This window comes from Eschrichtius robustus, chromosome 6 (assembly GCF_028021215.1).
Source record: "Eschrichtius robustus isolate mEscRob2 chromosome 6, mEscRob2.pri, whole genome shotgun sequence".
In the NCBI taxonomy this organism is placed as follows: Eukaryota; Metazoa; Chordata; class Mammalia; order Artiodactyla; family Eschrichtiidae; genus Eschrichtius; species Eschrichtius robustus.
The window spans coordinates 3672541-3686666 of record NC_090829.1 but is presented as its reverse complement, the minus strand read 5'-3'; the positions used below and the strand labels follow the sequence as shown (position 1 = coordinate 3686666).

The 14126-nt window shown below is 44.1% G+C and overlaps 1 pseudogene; it reads right to left on the bottom strand.

The window, feature by feature from the left end:
* Positions 1-13390: 13390 nt before the first annotated feature.
* Positions 13391-13881, bottom strand: LOC137766702 (S-phase kinase-associated protein 1 pseudogene; annotated as a pseudogene).
* Positions 13882-14126: the final 245 nt, after the last annotated feature.

Genomic DNA, 14126 nt, shown 5'->3' with positions numbered 1-14126 from the left:
ATTGAAATCTTATATTCAATTTGAACTTTGTTTTCACTGATGTGTGATGTAAGGTTCCATATGTATTATTTTCTGAATGGGTGACCAACTGCTCCAATGTCATTAGGGTTTTTGTGCCTGTATTCCTATTGAGGTTCTTTGGTACTTCCTGTTTGTATGCTCCTTTGTCAGATATACTCAGAGGATTGTGCGAGCCTTGAAAAAATGAATGGGGAGGATTTTTATGGAAAAAGCAAAAGAAAATATGCTCTGGAACAGAGTGATAAGATGTAAATGTCTCATGCCTCTCCTCTGCTTAAAATCCTTCAGTGAAATTCCCATGTTCTCAAGATAAGCCATACTTTCCTGGCTGTGCTTCAAGGCCCTGCCTCCCTGGCCCCCTTTTCTCGGAAGCTTCGGGTTCCTCTGCGCCCTGCCTTGCCTCCCTGCTTCCACCAACACAGTAAGCGTCGTGAGGGTCAGGGTTTTTGTGGTGTCTTGCTTTCTGCTGTCCCTCCAGACTTAGAACCATGCCTGGCACGTCGTAGGTGCTGGTGAATATTTGTTGTAGGAAAAACTTGCAATTCCTGGAAAAAACCGCTCTATCCTCCAGACTTCCACATGACCTTTTTCTCTGTCTTTGGCACCTTCTCCTTACACTCTGTGCTTAGGTAAACCTGCGTGTCCTTTAGGAGTCAACTCAGATCCCATCTGCTCTGGGGAAACCCTCTTGTGCCTGGGTTAGGTCCCCACAGAACAGGCCTATTGTGGAGCTATTAGTGTTTCCCTGTGTAACAGGGGAACTCAGAGGGACTTCCTGTCTAGAGCTATCAACAGGGGCCAACCTGGGCTTGAAAGAGACGCTCATTCTTTCACAGCACTAGGAGAACTGCCAACAGCTGGGCCTAATAGCCACTGCAGGGCTTGCTGAGGGATTGGTGGCTGGAAATGCTACCACCAGCCAGGTGTTCGGGGCGCCGAATGGCCCGCAAGGGCAGCGGGCACTCACTTGTAGACTCACGGGTTGTGAGCCGGCGAGGAGTGCTGTAGCTCTGCCCATCTTCCCCTGTGGTCGCTCTCTTCCCGCCCCGCCCTCGTAGAGATGCCGCTCCCGGGAATCCCAGCCCGGAGAGCGGAGGCGTCTGCAGGCACCGGAGCCTGGCGCCCATTCCCCAGACGGAACGCCGCTAAGGCAGCGGGTTAGGATTGGGTCCAGGCCGGGGCTCCCCGAGCAGGGGAAAGGAGACCTGGAGAGAGACGGTTGTGTGGCTTGAAGCCGCTTGCTGGTGTCCCGGGCAGGAGGAGTGCCTGCTGGGCAGTGGGACTCCAGCAGGAAGCGGGGTGCCTTCAGGGGGAGGGCCAAGAGGGGGTCTGAGAGAGGGCGAGACGGGGCCTGACCCCCGTCGGGAGCCCCGCAGAGCAGAGGCCCTCCCATCCAAGAGGGTGGGCTCCCTGAGACAGGGGGCGTCAGTAATAGGAGACGCTTTTCTTCCTTCGTTCTCCCTGTCCTGGCACATAGGCAGGAGGGAGAGCAGGTGCTCCAGAAGCTCACCTTCCCACCCTCTACTCCGCCAGCCAGGGAGAGGAGAGACACCGTTCACGCTGGAGTTTTAAAATGGAATTTTAATCGCTGAAATGACCAGAAAGCTAGCTATACGATCTGCCTGAGACGTTGCGATGGAAAAGAGTAATGCAGCACAACGCAGTGGGGGAGAGAATTTGGAAAAAAGAAAACCATTTTATTCATCTCTGTACTCTACTTGGTCTCATACTTGTGTCTGTCTTGCTTTGGTTTGTAAGCTCCCGGAGGGCAAGACCTTGTAGGCCCAGTACCTACTACATAGTAAGTGTTCAGTGAATATTTGTTGAATGAGTGGATAAATGAATGCATGAATGAATATAGCAGCATGACTAAGGGAAGTCAGTAATCCCATATAATGAATTATTTTACACAGTGATATACTAAAACTTAGGGATGAATTGGTCTGCGTCCAATCAAGAGAGAGGAACCGTACAGCAATTTGAACAGGGAGACCGTAGTATAAAGACGTACCAGTACAGCAGAGGCTTGTGGAATGAGGGATTGGGTAGTCAGAAGTAAAGAGATCTCTAAACAATACAGGATTAGCAGGTATAAGGAGCGGCCACCGCCCCTTGGGCTGAGGTCCTAGGAAGAGCTCCACCCCTCCCCTCCCCCAGGTCTGAGCTCCAGACCCTCTGGGGAGGCTGTGGCTGAGTTTCACTGACCGGTTGAGAGGTTGCTGTGGGGCCTCCATGGTGGAACCTGCTGGAAATCCGCCCTCCAGGTGCCAGGGGAAGTTGCGCAGGGGAGCTTCACACAAGGCACACAGCTCCAGAAGCCCTTCGGGGGTGCCGGGGGTACCTGGCTGCTGGGTCCTGCAGGTTGTCATTCGCTGTAGGAGTTGGGTGCTGGGGGAGTCATTTGTACTGCAGGAGCTGGAGGTGGGAAAAGCTGCCCCTGCAGCAGGAGTCTCTCCAGAACCAGGAAGCAGAACCCCTTCCTCCTGCCATCTCTCCAGTGCCCTCCACAGACAAAACTTAATTTCCAGCCAGCAGCCAAAGGGAAATATTTAAAGGGCCCAGATTCATTCTCACGGAGCAGGAAGGAAAGAGTGAATTTCGCTCAGAGAGGCAATAAATTGATAAAAGGTACAAGGGGGAATATACGCACACACACACGCACGCGTACACACACACACACACACACACTTCTGCTGGCTTGCTCTCTGAAGCAGAAGCTTGTGAGCCTTACTTTTTTTTTTTTTTTTTTTTCCTGTAGCTGAGATCATTGACAGTACTTTTTTTGCAATGTCTGCACTTGCTAATTTCCTGAATTCTAAAGGCAACTTTCTCTTATGTTTATTTCCTCAGCCCCTCCAATGTTTTTGTAAGCTTCTAATCTCTAGTATTAAATCCCTTCCTGTTTAAAATACCTAGAGTGATTTCCGTTTTCCTGAATGAAGTCATTACTGACAAATGTGTAACTTTATTTTTGTTAGTTACTTAAGACCTGTGGCCAGGAATGTACACTTTGAGGCAGTAGTAAGTTCTGTAGTTACATTTAAAATTTTACATCTTTCCTTTAAGGTCAGGCTATCAGCCATCTCTTTTCCTGCCTTGAAAAGCACTTCCCATCCTCTTCCTGTAGACTGAGAAAACTAAGACGGTTCATTGAGCTCTTTTGAAACACTATATAATGTCCCAAGCATGTTCACATGTTATCTCTGACCCTCAGAACAGCCCTACGACAGAGGCAGGAAGGCAGTAATTCATGTGTTCATCCATCTTGTTAACTGAAAAAAAAAAAAAAAAAGCACAACATGAGAGCTGTGAGTTAAGTTTTGTTTGGGGCAAATTGAAGACTGTAGCCCAGGAGACAGTGTTTCACATAGCTCTGGGGAACTGCTCCAAAGATGTAGCGGGTGAGGTCAGCATGTGTGTGATTTTGGTGAAGGGGGTATATGTGTAGTGGAACACACATGTTGGCAGAGGCTGGCTGCTAGTCATGAGGAGCAGAGATATGAGAAGATGTAAGAAGTTGGGCTCATCAAATCTTCTCCTGAAAATATCTGACTATCTGAAGGCCTGTTCTGCCAGTTTTCCCAGAGCTCAGAGGGGCCTCCTTCCTGATCTCCACTCTGAACTCCTTTCAGCGGGTGTTGAAGGTCAGCGACTGTGGTGGCTCATGATTTAATCCTTGTAGGGGTAGATGGCAAGTGCCAGTGTTTAGTTGGCAATCTGTTTATCTGTTCAATAAATACTTATTGAACACTATGGATGTCCCAACTCCCATGCTCCGTGTTGGGATTATGGAAGTAAAAGATAACATCTTTGCCCTCCAGGACATACAGTCTAAGGGGCAACTAGACAGGCAAATATGATACAGTAAGTGGTGAGAGGGATTCTGGAAGCCTGTAGAACAAAGAGACTACCTTTGTTTCCATCTTCAATTATAAATGAACCTTCATAATGCAGTGGAAGTTCTGTGTTTTGGTGCCATCTTAATTTTTTCTGGAGGTGTTCTTCGACCCCCTCAAGTACATTTTCAGTGGTGTTTACAGAACCTGACTTAGGCAAAGTTGAGCTTAGGGGAAATTGAGCTTATTTGTAAAGCTTTTGGGTTGGTTAAAAAAAAAAAAGGCAGGAAATCTCATGTAACTCTCACAATCAACCTGTTATCTGGGCATTGTGACCCCCATAATATAGTTGGATAAACTGAGGCTCCAGAGAGATGAATTTGCTCGGTCGCACACAGCCAGGGCTAAGTGGCAAGGCCTGGTTAGAACCTGTCCCGTTTCTACAGGCTTTGAAGACATGTTCTATGATGATACCACAGTGTCTCTTAGATGGTGCAAAGCTTTGCTGTTTTTTGAGACAGGAGCTTAGAAACAGGCACATAAGTGACAAGTGACTTTGGTATTCTGGTCTTACTTTTTGGGCTCACATTGTCCCACCTTTTTTTATTTCTGGCATGGTTACCTGCGCTTGGCTTCTCATCTGTCTGCGCAGAGGTGGCAGCAAAAGGGTTATCCCATTCTTCAGGTTTGACTCACTTGAGCTGAGATGCTTCTTTGTCAGCCTGTAGTGCCTGCCCTCGTGGCCTGCTAAATACCTTTCTGCTTAGGATCTTCTCTGTGGCAGAATTTAAAAAGGTCCGAGCTTGCCTTGAAATATACCCCTATAGAAATACAGAAATCCATGGAGATACTTGCTATGAGTGTGAAAAGGAATCAGGCATAAATTAGCCTTCACTGGTTTATGAGAACAGGAAAACACTTGAGAAGAGAATAAACTGTTGTTAATCTAGTGAAACACACAGAGAGTGTTATGCTTTCTGAACTAGGCTTTCTCCTTGGTGTCAAGTAGCTACCAAATGCATTCCTTTTCGAAAAAGTTGCTAAGGCAAGACAAGAACCCTCCCCTTGCCCACTGATGTAAAGTCTGCAGGATGGAATTTTGCCTCATCAGCCTTGCTCTCTAAGCTTTCACACAATCAGTGATGTTGGCTTCTCCTGAGGCCTCATTTTAATCTTCATAGATTTCTGAAAACGGAAGCTTTGCCCAGGCTGAGACAAGCGATTCTCCCCTTTCAAACGTTAATTTATTTCTTATTTTGGGTGACTGTTTCCAAACATAGACCACTTTCTGTACTGCTTGTCCTCATACAAGGGTTTCTAATTCTCTCATAGAGGGTTTTACATGAAAATGTCCATATGCTGTAGTTTTAGAAAAAAATATTTTGAGCAGTGAGATGAGAATGGGTTATAGCCAAGTCCTTGTGCAGTCTGAGAATCCCACTTTTAAAATATAACTGTTACAGGCAGTAATCAGAGTGGCTAAAAGCGTGGGCCCTGTTGTCAAGCAGACTTAGGTCTGAATCTTATTTTTGTTGATTATTTTTTTATTAATCTTTACCGAGTTACTTTTTCTCCCAGATACATAGTTCAACTGTCTGAAAAAAGAATACAAGTGGTATCTCTTGTTGATCTCCTTGACCCATGTTTTACCGTGGGGTAAAAATTATTTCACAAATTAAATGGCTTTGAGCACCTTCTCCCCACCCCTGTGAAAAGTATCCTGTTTGGCTTTCTAGAAAAACTCTAAATTCTTCTTCTCCCTGCTCTGCCCTGCAAGGCTGATCATTATGAACTTTAAGGAGTCCGGGCTTTGGTTGGGATCAGCTGATGGGAAGTGTCAGGGAGATTTGCAGGGTGGAGGGAAGTGAGCTCAGGATATTTTTTTCTGTCCTCTCTGGATTCCGATAGCTGCTTTTCCCTCGCCTCTCTAGGGGTGGCAAAGGTAAATATCCCTAGCTAACCTAGGCTACTTCATCTGTCTTGGTTTCCCTTAAGCCCGCCTCCATCTTTGAAAACAGTGCCTCTATTAAACTCTGCTCAGGTATCCCATTTGAAGGGCTGTCAGTTTCCTGCTGGGAGCCTGAACTGGAGAAGGCTCTCCCCCTGCAGTTCCCTAAGGACGACAGGGCCTCCTTTCTCAGGTCAGGGTGGGGGTCCTGCATGGTATTGCTCAGCGGGCCAGTTTGGGTTGTTGCGGCCATCAGGTGTTGCTGCTGAAATGGGCCTCGTGCCTGCCTTCTGTGTTCCTCCCTGATGATCTGGAGTGAACCCCATCAGTCCATGTCTGGTGCCTGGTCGCCGAGCCTGGTGTGATCCCAGCGCATGCCTGTGGAGCAGCCACGGGAGGGAGAACACCAGTGCCGCCTCGGGACAAGACCGGCAGTAGCCATTCTGCCTGCCTCGGTCTTTGGCCCTCGGGCATCCAGCGCACACCAGCGCCGCAGGCCTGACCTCGCCCAGCTGCTCAGCTCATGGAGGTCTCTCTCTCACACACCCAGCCGTCTCCCCCAGCGCAAGCCTGCAGGGCAGCGTGGCACTGTAGTGCGTGGCCTTTCTAGTTGTCACACGTGCTTTGTGTGGGACAAGTCCAGTCTCTCCCAGAAATTCTCTACGTGTTCCATGGAGTCCGTGGTTAGACCTGTGATGCAGTACGGTGGTTTCCTTTGTTCTATACGTTTAAAAACATAATTCTAAGATGGTGTTGGTAGACTTCACAAGACTGCCAAAAGGGGCCATGGCACCAAAAAGTGTCACCTGCTATCTAGCAGGCCGCATCCCCACCTGGTGAGAAACACCTCTTTCTGGGGATATGACACGGGCATGTTAGTACGCACTTTGCAGGGTGGTTCGGTGAGGTGATAAATGGAAAGCACTCGGTTTCCACTTGCTCACCGCGGCAGGTACTGTGCTGTTATCTAGTATCATAAAAATCATAAATACCTTAGGTTCTCCATCTTATTCAAAGCAATAATCTGCTTCAAATGTCAGAAAATGGGGAAAAAGATCCTTCTCTTTCTCCATTTTTCCCAACCTCCTTCCCCACCCCCACTGATATACACTAGCTAGGGAGTTCCTCTGTTTCCAGGAGTGGGGTGATACTTTCCTCTCCTTTCCCCATCCCCAGCCTCCACTCCTGCCCCGCCTTCCCAGGCTCAAGTGCACATCTGCCACAAACCAAATTAGTAAGATGCCTGCCGATAGTAATGGGTTTGCAAGTTAATTTTGCTGTCATTGGTTGGTGCCTGCTTTGTCCTAGGCCCTGTGCTTAATATGAGATGAAACACCTGATCTGGGTTTAATTATTGAACCATTTCATCCAACTGGGTTAAGCTGCCATGGAATGCATTGTATTTCTGGCTTCTTACTTCAAGCCAGAATGATATTCTGAAAGGTTGATGAAATATACTTGGAAGAGAATTAATTGCTGGTTTAGGGGTGATTATGACAAATTAATAAAAGGAGACAAAGGAGAGGAGAGGAAACTGATTTCAATTTGAGTTAGACAAGGGATAGAAAAAACATATTTTGAACCTTGAGTAAGTTTGCTTAGAATATTTAATGTTGTTTTTATAGTAATTATTTTCTTAAGTTTTATTTCCTAGAAGTTGAAGGGTGGATTGAATGATGTATTATGAATCAAGAAATTGTAAACTGGGTATTGTTTGGACAGTTGATACTTAAGAAGCTGGTTTTTGTTGTTTTAAACTTTGTCTGAAGCACAATTTTACAACCGAATAAGATACCTGTGGAAATTGGTGGAAGAATATTTGCAAAGTGTTTTGTCCTTAGAGCAAAGCCTTTTACTGGTGGAGGGATTAGCATTAATGTTCCTTTGTGTAAGATTTTAGTTTGGACCTGTTATCTTAATATTGACCTCAGAATCCACCATGCTAGAATCTCCAGTAGCTTTTACATTAGGTGTATTGAGCTTAATGAACTTGGAACAAGCCAGGCAGCATTCAGAGATCAGGCTGTACCTCTTGGCTCTTTGGAATCTGGGCAGCCCTGAGCACACCCATTCAGAGAATTTCCAGCCTGCGATGACATCTTTCGTGCCATACTTTGAGCTCCAAAGTAGAGTGGCACATGTGTGGACTTTGGAATTAACACACTTGGGTTCAGATGCTGGTTCTGCCACTTGCTAGCTGTGTGATCTTAGAGGTTTACTTAACCTCTTTGAGCCTTGGTTTACTCATTTGCAATAAAGGGATAATAATGGCAACCTTGAAGCCTTGTTTTAAAGATTAGAATTAGTGAAAATCAAGCTTTTCTTATGATGTCAGGCACAGAGTCAGCGCCAAATATATGGTAGAAGTTGTTAGGATTATCTTTATCTCCTATTTCTCTACAATTTTTTTTTAATGTTTAAATGTAGTGTCTCTAAAAGGCACAAACATGTAAGGACCAGAATCTAGGTGCACAGCTGGCACAGAATGAATAATTGGATGAGCTCCTTCCATTTTCAGGTGATCGCTAACATCCCATCTAATATCAATTTCTTTTTAAAAAATTTTTATTGAAGTATAGTTGATTTACAATGTTGTGTTAGTTTCAGGTGTACAGCAAAGTGGATCAGTTATATATATATCTATATATCTATATATCTATATATCTATATATCTATATATCTATATATCTATATATATATATCTCCACTCTTTTTCAGATTCGTTTCCCGTATAGGTCATTACAGGATACTGAGTAGAGTTCCCTGTGTTACACAGTAGGTCCTTATTAGTTGTCTATTTTATATATAGTCGTGTGTATGTGTCAATTTCAATCTCCCACTTTATCCCTCCCCCCCTTAGCCCCTGGTAACCGTAAGTTTGTTTCCTATGTCTGTGACTCTATTTCTGTTTTGTAGGTAGGTTCATTTTAGTGTCAGTTTCTACGAGTCTGTGAACGGCCCTTATGGACAAGTGGTGTCACTGCTGGGAGGGGGAGTGTTGTGTGTGCAGTGACGTTTCTGAGTAAAGATCTGCCTGCAAGTGTCTAGGGGAGAGGAGGTGGGCAGCGTGGACAGGGTGAGGTTGTCTTTCAGGAGAGTGGCTCACCCTGGGCACTCCTCTCTGTGCCTCTGACACTGTCCCTCTGAGCAGGACCTGAGGAGGCTGCTGGGAGAGGCCCTGGAAGGTATCTTGAAGGCACTTCTGCCTCTGAACAGAAAATGTGTTTCACAAAGGGGGTAGATTTGTTCTTTCTTTTTTTTTTTTTAATTGAAGTATAGTTGACTTACAATATTATATTAGTTTCAGCAGCGTGATTTGACATTTTTATGTATTATGCCCCATACAAAGTTATTACAACATTATTGAGTATTTTCTCTGTGCTGTACATTATATCCTGGTGACTTATTTATTTTATAACTGGCAGTTTGTACCTCTTAATCCCCTCAACTATTTCACCCATCCCCCCAACCCCTTCCCCCGGCAACTATTAGTTCACTGTATCTATGAATATGTCTCTATTTTGTTATATTTGTTTTGTTTTTTAGGTTCTACATATAAGTGAAAACATACGGTATTTGTCGTTCTCTGTCTGACTTATTTCACTTAGCATGACACCCTCTAGGTTCATCCATGTTGTCACAAATGGCAAGATTTCATATATATGTATATAACATATCTTCTTTATCCATTTATCTATTGATGGACGCTTAGGTTACTTCCATATCTTGACTATTGTAAATTATGCTGCAATGAACATTAAGGTGCATATATCTTTTCAAATTAGTGTTTTCATTTTCTTTATAAATACCCAAAAGTGGAAATGCTGGATCATATGGTAATTCTATTTTTAGTTTTTTAAGGAACCTCCATACCGTTCTCCATAGTGGCTGCATTCAATTTACATTCCCACCAACAGTGTACGAGGGCTCCCTTTTCTCCATATCCTCACCCGCACTTGTTATTTGCAGTCTTTGTGTGTGTGTGTGTGTGTGTGTGTGTGTTTTATTTTTTTTAACATCTTTATTGGAGTATAATTGCTTTACAATGGTGTGTTAGTTTCTGCTGTATAACAGAGTGAATCAGCTATACGTATACATATATCCCCATATCTCCTCCCTCCTGCATCTCCCTCCCACCCTCCCTATCCCACCCCTCTAGGTGGTCACAAAGCACTGAGCTAATCTCCCTGTGCTATATTTGCAGTCTTTTTGATGATGGCCATTCTAACAGGTGTGAGGTGATATCTCATTATGGTTTTGATTTGCATCTCTCTGATGATTAGTGATGTTGAGCATCTTTCATGTGCCTGTTGGCTATTCATATGTCTTCTTTGGAAAAATGGCTATTCAGATCCTCTGCCCATTTTTTAATCGAGTTTTTAAAAAATTTTATTTATTTAATGTATTTTTGGCTGCATTGGGTCTTGTTGCTGTGTGCGGGCTTTCTCTAGTAGTGGGGAGTGGGGGCTACTCTTCACTGTGGAGAGTGGGCTCTAGGCACGTGGGCTTCAGTAGTTGTGGCACACGGGCTCAGTAGTTGTGGCTTGTGGGCTGTAGAGCTCAGGCTCAATAGTTGTGGTGCACGGGCTTAGTTGCTCCGTGGCATGTGGGATCTTCCCGGACCAGGGCTCGAACCCATGTCCCCTGCATTGGCAGGCGGATTCTTAACCACTGCGCCACCAGGGAACCTCCCCTTTTTAAAAATAAATTTATTTATTTATTTTTGGCTGCGTTGGGTCTTCGTTGCTGTGCATGGGATTTCTCTAGTTGCAGAGAACAGGGGCTACTCTTCGTCGTGGTGTGTGGGCTTCTCATTGTGGTGGCTTCTCTTGTTGCGGAGCACAGGCTCTTGGCACGTGGGCACAGTAGTTGTGGCTCACGGGCTCTAGAGTGCAGGCTCAGTAGTTGTGGCACACGGGCTTAGTTGCTCTGTGGCATGTGGGATCTTCCTGGACCAGGGCTCTAACTCATGTCCCCTGCATTGACAGGTGGATTCTTAACCACTGCGCCACCAGGGAAGCCCCGAGTTGTTGTTTTTTTGTTGTTGAGTTGTCTGGGTTCTTGTATATTTTGGATATTAGCCCCTTATTGAATATATATTTTACAAATATTTTCACCCATTCAGTAGGTTGCCTTTTCATTTTGTTGATAGTTTCCTTTGCTATACAAAAGCTTTTTAGTTTGATGTAGTCCCATTTGTTTATTTTTGTTTTTGTTTCCCTTGCCTGAGGAGACAGATCCAAAAAAATATTGCTTAAGCTGAATCAAAGAGCATGCTGCCTATGTTTTCATCTAAAAGTTTTATTGTTTCAGGTCTTACATTTAAGTCTTTAATTGCTTTTGAGTTTATTTTTGTATGTGGTGTCAGCAGGTAGTCCAGTTTCATTCTTTTGCGTGTAGTTGTCCAGTTTTCCCAACACCATTTATTGAAGAGGCTGTCTTTCCCCCATTGTATATTCTTGCCTCCTTTGTCGTAGATTCATTGACCAAATAAACGTGGGTTTATTTCTGGGCTCTCTGTTCCATTCCATTGATCTATGTGTCTGTGTTTGTGCCAGTACTGTACTGTTTTGATTACTGTAGCTTTGTAGTATAGTCTGAAGTCAGGGGGCATGATACCTCCAGCTCTCTCCTTTCTCAAGATTGCCTTGGCTATTCAGAGTGTATTTTTCATTTCACTTGTTGTATTTTTCAGCTCTGATTGGTTCTTTTTAATATTTTCTGACACTTCGTTGAAGTTTTCACTGTGTTGCTGTATTCTTCTGCTGGGTTTGGTGAGCATTTTTATTACTGTTGCTTTGAACTCTTTATCAGGTAAATTATTTACAACCATTTCATTAGGATTTTCTCCTGGGGTTTTATTTTGTTCTTTCGTTTGGAACAAATTACTTTTTTTTTTTTTAATTTTTATTAGAGTATAGTTGATTTACAACGTTGTGTTAGTTTCAGGTGTACAGCAAAGTGAATCAGTTATACATATGTCCACTTTTTTTAGATTCTTTTCCCATATGGGCCATTACAGAGTGTTGAGTAGAGTTCCCTGTGCTATACAGTAGGTCCTTATTAGTTATCTGTTTTATATATAGTAGTGTGTATATGTCAATCCCAGTCTTGCAGTTTATCCCTCCCACCCCCCCCATCCCTTGGTAACCATGTTTGTTTTCTACATCTGTGACTCTACTTCTGGAACAAATTACTTTGTCATCTCATTTTGCCTGGTTTTCTCTGTTTGTTTCTATAAGGTAGGTGAAACAGTTACCTCTCCTGGTCTTGAAGGCATGGCCTTGAGTAGGCACGTCCCTATGCAGACTGTGTGCGCCTGCAGCTTTGGTGGGAGGGCTGGATCTGGAGCTGGGTGTGTGCTGGGGTTTTTCCCAAGGCAGGCGGGGGGGCTGCTGCCTTGTCAGGAGGGCTGGAGCTTGATCTGGGCATGGGTTGGGGGCTTCTGAGGCAGTCTTGGCAGGATGGCTAAAGCTCCAGGCTCTTTTTAATCTGCTGCTTTGTGCCGATGAGCTTGTGTGTGACCCTTTTAACTCCTTTAAGAGTGGAGTCTCGGTTTCCTACAGCCCTCAGGCTCTCCTGGATGTAAACCCTGCTGGTTTTCAAAGCCATTTATGGGGGTTCGTCTTCCCTGTGCTGGACCCTGGGCCTGGGGTGCCCAGTGTGGAGCCCAAACCCCTCATCCTTAGGGGGGACCTCTGAGTTTGTGATATCCCCTCCTGTTTGTGGGTTGCTGCTCTGGGGGTGTGGGTCCTGACTAGATTATGTCTCTGCCCCTCCTTCCTGTCTCAATATGGTTTATTCTTAATATCCCTATAAGGGCTGTCCTGCTAATCTTCAGGTCGTTCTCGGGGAGACTTGTTCTACATGTAGCTGTGGTTTTGGTGTGTCCATGGGAGGAGGTGTGCTCAGGACCTTCATATGTATTATAAATAATTTTATGCCAATAAATTTGAAATTTGAAATGATTACATTACTAAAATAAAACTTACCAAAATTAATCCAACAAGAACTAAAACCCCTATAAACCTTTTTTTTTTTCTTTTAAAGAACTTCTTGTGAAGAAATATCAGGCCCCCAAACTTTTTTGACAAATTCTTTTACATTTCAAGGAATAGATCCTTGAAATTTTACACAAAATCTTCCAGAAAGAAGAAAAAGAGGGAATTCTCCACAACTCATTTTTAGAGACTGGCATAACCTTTGTTTTTAATTTTTTTGCAAGTTGTCTTATTTACAATGTCAACTTTCAAACGTCACTAAAGTTAACTGGACAATAAACTAGGCAGAAATTGCTTTACAAAAAGAGGGAAAGCCCAAAATGCCACTTTCTATAGAGAATCAACAGTTCAGTTTTATTCAGAGCAAAGAAAAAAATAAACTTTTGATCATACTGGAAGAAACTCAGCCATAGGTTTGGAATCTGTACTGAAACTACACATGCAATGAGGACAACATTCTGCTAATACAACTGCTTTGCTGCTGCATTTGTGGACTGTTTTTCTAATATTAACAATTATAAACAGAGCATTGCAACTAGTCTTTGGAACAATTCTTACAGTGTTACAGCGTCAGGCACAGAATTTCACTTCTCCTCACACCACTGGTTCTCTTTGGGTACCTGGGCTTCCTCTTCTTCCTTAAAATCATTTTTGATATTGAATGTCTTTCGAATCTCCTCAGGAGTTTTCCTCTTGATCATAATGGCAACTGTCTTGCAGATAACATCAAGCAAACCTTTAATGTCTAAGTAGTTTGCAGCCAGGATCAGCTCAAAAAGTGCTCCTTGGTCAACTTTCAGGGATTCTTGATCCCAAGCAGGGATGTCATCTGTTCGCTTTTCTTTGTCCTCACCATCGTCAGGAGGAGGAGGTTCATCTTGTGGTGGGTGCACCACTGAATGACCTGTTTAATATTGCTGCATTAACACTTGGCAGAGGGACTGGGTCATCATCTCCTTCATCATCCATTCCCACATCTTCCAACATGGTCTTGATAGTCACAGACTGTTTGGCAATTTCCACATCAGCTTGCGAATATCTCTCCATTAGAACTCTGCAACTTAATTGAAGGCATGGTGTGAGGTCTCAAGGAGACTGTGGGCTGGAGGCTGATGAGAGCAGGGCGGCGTCTGCAAACAGAAAAACAGAAAGGCGGAGAACAAGGCCAACACCTGTTCTGTTTCATTCTTGACATGATTTATCTGTGGTGCTTTTTTATCTGTGCCTGCTTTTTTCTTGGCTAGGGTTGACAGACATTTGTCTATTTTAGTATCTTTCCAAAGGACTGATTTTTAGCTTTGTTGATTCTGTCTCTTTATA